The sequence below is a fragment of the Polypterus senegalus genome, chromosome 3 (genome assembly GCF_016835505.1).
Source record: "Polypterus senegalus isolate Bchr_013 chromosome 3, ASM1683550v1, whole genome shotgun sequence".
Taxonomy (NCBI): Eukaryota; Metazoa; Chordata; class Cladistia; order Polypteriformes; family Polypteridae; genus Polypterus; species Polypterus senegalus.
This window is the reverse complement of record NC_053156.1, coordinates 302,080,986-302,086,985: the sequence shown is the minus strand read 5'-3', so window position 1 is coordinate 302,086,985 and position 6,000 is coordinate 302,080,986.

Genomic DNA, 6,000 nt, shown 5'->3' with positions numbered 1-6,000 from the left:
CGACTACTTTCTCTAGTATTTTAGAGAGAAATGGTAAATTTGAAATAGGCCTATAGTTATTTAGTATGTGTGGGTCTAGGTCTGACTTTTTAAGTAAAGGTTTAATGACTGACACTTTTAGTGCATCAGGTACGTGCCATGCAGTAATGAACTATTGATAATGTTAGAATAGGCTGCAAGAACATCCATTGCACTTTTACTAGTTTTGTTGGCACTGGATCTAGGGAACAAGTAGTGGGCTTCATTTTAGTAATTAAAGTTAAGACTTCCTGGTGAGTTACAGGATTAACATTATTAAAGTGCTGAATGCAATGTGGCAGGGTCTGCTAAGCTAGTATTTGGTTTGTACTGTGATGCTGAGATCTGGGATCTTATATTTTTAATTTTCTCATTGAAGAAGTTCATAAAGTCTGTACTGCTAATATCTGTTGGTATTTTGCACTGTTGATCTGAATTCCCATTTGTTAATTTAGCCACTGCTCTAAAAAGTACCCTAGGATTTTTATTATTGCTATCTATTAATGTAGAATAGTATTCTGAGCGAGCTTTAAAGAGGGCTTTTTATATTTATTAACACTCTCTGTCCATGCAATTTGAAAGACATGTAGCTTTGTTGTTCTCCATCTGCTCCAGTTTTCGACACTCTAATTTAAGAGCTCGAGTATTTTCATTAAACCAGGGAGAGTTTCTATGTGCTTTGATCACTTTTGTTTTAGGGGAGCCACTGTGTCCAGAGCATCTCTCAAGGTCACATTATAATGTGATATTAGCTGATCTAAATTGTTTTCCACGTTTACATTTGATGTTAACTGATCTAAATGGTTTTCCACAATTACACTCGACTTACTCAAGGTATCTATAAATTTTGAAGCAGAATTACAATCTAGATGTCGCACTGTCTTTGTTTTAATCTGCGAGTGCTGGCATGGGCAGAACTAAATCAAATGTAATTAAGAAGTGATCGGAAATAACTACATTTAATGGAGTAATATTTAAATTTTGAATTTCAACTTTGTAAGTTATAATTAAATCTAATGTATGGTTATGATTATGAGTTGGACCTTTGACAATCTGACAAAATCCTACTGAATTTAACAAATAAGTAAAACATTTGCTAAAAGTGTCAGTTTCCACATCAATGTGTACATTAAAATCCCCATCAGAACTACGTGATCATAATTTATAGCCAAATCAGACAGAAGGTTGCTAAATTCAGTCATGAACAATGAATATGGCCCTGGTGGTCTGTAGACTAGCACTATAATTGTGTTGGAATCTGTTTTAATATTTAAAATGAATGCCTCAAAGGATGTAAAGTTGCCTAAATTTTTAGGAGTGATTTGCATTTTGTTACAATGAATTATTCCAAGGCCTCCTCCTCGACCAGAATCTCTAGACTTATGAAGGAACGAGTATCCATCTGGTGACGCCTCAGCTAGGGAACAGTGTCACATTTACTAAGCCAGGTTTCAGTAAGAAGACACAGATCAGATTTTGTACTTAATATTATATCATTTACCAAAACAGCTTTAGTGCCAAGAGAGCGAATGTTCAATAAACAGCATTTAAAACTGCATGGTTCTTTCTGAACTGCTGATATATTTTTGTTTTAATTTGAATTAAATTTCTATTACAGATGCCCCTGGTGGAGTGTCTGGTTTTATCCCTTGGTCTAATTATACACCTTATTTTTGGTTATCAATTAATTTATGGTTTGTTCAAGACTAAATTTACTGGATGCCCCACAACAGGGATTATGGGTAACAGCTTCAGGAAAATAACAGGTGGGATAAACAACAGCCTGTGATTTAAGATCACATGACTGCGGCCTGGATGGTGCTCTAATCAGTCAACCAGGCAGTTTTGCTGCCATATTTTGGGATAATACATAAGATCCCTCCAGTTAGGATGAAGACCATCTCTTCTGAAAAATCCAGGCCTTTCCCAAAAATCATCCCAATTGTTCACAAATGCTATGCTTTTATTTGCACACCAGGTTTCTAGCCAGCAGTGAAAGGAATGCAATCTGCTATAAATCACATCCCCTCTATACAATCTTGGTAAGGGACCAGATACAATTAAATTCCGACATTTTGTTTTAGCTTTGGTGCATAGAGATGAAGTTCGCTTTAATACCTCAGATTGCTGTAAATAAATATCATTAGTGCCGACATGCAGCAATAAGGTAGATACTTCATCGTCGGCAACACGGTCCAATGCGGCCTTTATGCCAGAAATCTTGGCCCCTGCAAGGCACTTAACATTAACTGCTGGTTTAACATAGTTTGGAATTCTAACATTCCGCACTATGGAATCGCCAATTATGAGCACTTTATTATTCTCAGTTTCCACAGGCGCGCTGAGAGCTGAGAACCTGTTCTGGGTCCGAATTGGTGACCTGGGTGCTGGGGGACTAAATTTTGGATTCTTAGACCCCGTCTTACTGTTACCCACTCGCCCTGTGGCTGAATTGGTGCTGCTGATTTCGGACTCGCACTGACTACAGTGGGACCTGGAGAGACTGAAGCCGAATCAGATGTAGCCGAATTGTCTAAACAAACCGAGTCGATCCAATTTTCGGTTTGCCTAATCGCTATCAGATTCCTAACGCGGTCCTCCAATTCGCGTATTTTCCCGACCAACTCTAAATTAACTAAACATTTTTGGCAGGTGAAGCTATCTGCACTGTCGGCCGGAAAACCTGAGCTGTACATACTGCAGGACACACAACATATAAACGTGCCCTCGATGGGCAGAGAGCAGATAGAACTTACATTAAATGTTGAAGTCATCTTTGCCGTTTTTATAGGTGCTTCTGCGCTTTCCGTGTTGAACTGAATCACCGTCGCTTTAAGTTTCCACCACCCGCTGAGCGATCGACTTTAATTTCTCACTGCCGGTTATTTCTACTGGTCAGCTTCCGGCTTTACCTCAGGTGAACTTGCTCGGGTGCTTTCGAAGGGCTGCGTGCCTGTGGGAGACGCCACCGCTCTCTGCTTCCGCTCGCTGATCCGCTGCCGCAGTTGAGTGTGAAGTATCCAATCACTCTTCCTAACCACATTTTCAGTTAAAGAAACAGCACATTTGTTCAATGAAATACTGAAAATCAAAAAGTATTTGAAGTTGTCGTAAATGTCATTAAAATTCACAATTTATTTACGCTGATCCTTGTCTTGAAACCAATGCTTCTGAACTAAGCTCAGGTTCTCTACAATCTACTATTGGTCTAAGCAGGCTAAGAAAATTGGAAAGGACTCTGAAGCTGCAAACATAATGTAAGTAAATGTTATGGGAGCAAACCAAGGTATGCTGTCACACACGGATGTCGGAGGATCTCCTCACAGTTTTGATTTAAATAATAACCTACCATGATGAAAGGGGCACTGCTGCTAACATTCTGCTCTCCTTCTCTCCCCGCAGCACCGAGAAACCACCCAGTAAAGGGCACTTAGCCCCACCCCTTCCACTTCCCCAGGTATAAGAACACCAGCTGCCAGGAAGGAGGCATCTTTTTGGCCAGAGACACCCACCAGATGAAGGTCCTGAACAAACAGACCCTAAACATGCAGCTAAAGCTGAGCCTTTTGTTTATCTAAAAGCCCGACAGCAACACAACTAAGAGGCATTGGTTTTTTTGTTGAACTTTTCTGTTAAATTAAATGGGACAACCTAGTTGGCATCCCCACTTTTATTTTTCCAAGACATGTCACTCCTGCACCTCGGCACAATACTTGATAAAGTGAAAAGTAATCAGTTACATTTTTTTGAATTTGATGGTCATGCCGCCCAAACTTATGCCTTGACTTTCTGACTCTGGGCATTGTCAGAGTCCCACCCTTGAGGGGTTGCTCAAAGAACACTTCCCTTCTCTTTACTTCTGCATGCATTGATCGTGACTTAACAAACACATCCTACGGGAGTGTCACTTCAGAATAGTCTGCAACAGCAAAAAACACTCCCGCCTTAGAATATTGACTTTTCCATTCAAGTGTTGATAAAAATACATAATCAAGAAGGGCTCAGTTCCATGAACCATATTTAAAAATAAGCAGCCTCCTTAACCTTACATTCATCCCTGGAAAAATGAGCCAAAAGCACTGACTTTTTTTCAACAACAAAGAAAAAAGATGTATAACAGAAATACATAAATACAAAACGTCCACTTAAATACAGTAGGAAAGGTAAGTCTTATGTTCACTGCTATACTGGCGATAGAACTTTATTTGTACACAGAGGGGAATTTGGCTTTTTACAGAAGCTCTTTAAATAAATAAATACACAACTCAATATGGTGGCACCGTGGTAGCGCTGCTGCCTTGCAGTAAGGAGACCCGGTTTGCTTCCCAGGTCCTCCCTGCGTGGAGTTTGCATGTTCTCCCCATGTCTGCGTGGGTTTCCTCCCATGGTCCAAAGACATGCAGGTTAGGTGTATTGGTGGTCCTCAACTGTCCCAAGTGTGTGTCCTGTGGTGGGTTGGTGCCCTGCCTGGGATTGGTTCCTGCCTTGCACCCTGTGTTGATTGGGATTGGCTCCAGCAGACCTGTGTTAAGATATAGCAGGTTGGAGATTGACTGACTGACAACTCAATATGGCACCCTCCATAATGTTTGGGACAAAGACACACTTTTTTTTTTTATTTCTTCCTCTGCTTCACAGTTTAAAATTACAAATCAAACAATTCAGAACTAATTAAAGTGCACCTTGCAGACTTTGCATACATTTTGTCTACACCAAATATGAAGAAATAATAAAACTTTTTCTACACGACTCCCCCATGTCAGGGCCCCATAATGTTTGGACACAGCAACAGCAGGTCTATTAAAGCCGTCATATTTAGTCATCTCTGGTTTCTTTGTGTTCTGAGACCACTTCAGCCTGTCACTGATGTAGACAGTATTTATAGTGCACCCCCTCTACATCCACTCCCAGACACAGAGGCCCTTTGATGCGGCAAACATCGATAACCAGTTTGAGCGCTTTGAGTAGTAAGAAAAGCGCTATATACTTGTAAAGAATTATTATTATTATTATTATTATAGTTCCTTGGTTTTGCTGAGGTTTAGTTTCACACAATTTATTCTGCATCAAGAAACAAACTTCTCCACCTGACTCCACATGATGTGCTGTTGTATTTATAGTTGAAGGTGTTCAAAGTGAAGAGAAAAAGAGAAAAAGACAACAGGACTGAGGTCTGTGGCACAGCATCCATCCATCCATTATCCAACCCGCTATATATCCTAACTACAGGGTCACGGGGGTCTGCTGGAGCCAATCCCAGCCAGCACAGGGTGCAAGGCAGGAACGAATCCCGGTCAGGGCGCCAAAACACCGCAGGACACACAAACCCACACACCAAGCACACACACTAGGACCAATTGAGGATCGCCAATCCTCCTAACCTGCATACTGTATCTTTGGACTGTGGGAGGAAACCGGAGCACCCGGAGGAAACCCAAGCAGACACGGGGAGAACATGCAAATGGCACAGCATGATTTTTAAATAAATAATTGAGTCTTGGAGCGTGAGGCCGAACCGGACCATGACAAACATTGGCAGCGGTGGGATGAGCCAGTGGTGTGAGGAACGAACATCAGAGGAGAGAACAGCAAGTGGGATCAGTGTCAGACAGTTTTACAAACCCACCCACTTAAGGCTGAAGAGGACTTTTTAGAATTATGTTTCTCTATTGCTGATTTTATTGTCCTTTTTAAAGTTATTATTCTTTTAATGTCTTGTTTTAGAAGGTGACTTGAGCTTTGTTATATTCACGAGTTTGTTTTAGTTCTTTTATTGTTTTAGTGTAGTGAGAGGGCGACGCCACGGACCTTGGCCAACAAGTTTTGAGGCGGTTGGGGGCGTCCCGTCAAACTGGCGGCTTGAGAGGTGAGGTTTGTGATCAGAGGGATCATGGTAAGCACATCTTTAAATAAGTAATCAAATTCAAGGGTTGATTGTGGTGCTTGGCTGAGTGTGCGTTCACGAGCAAATGTGAGCAGGTC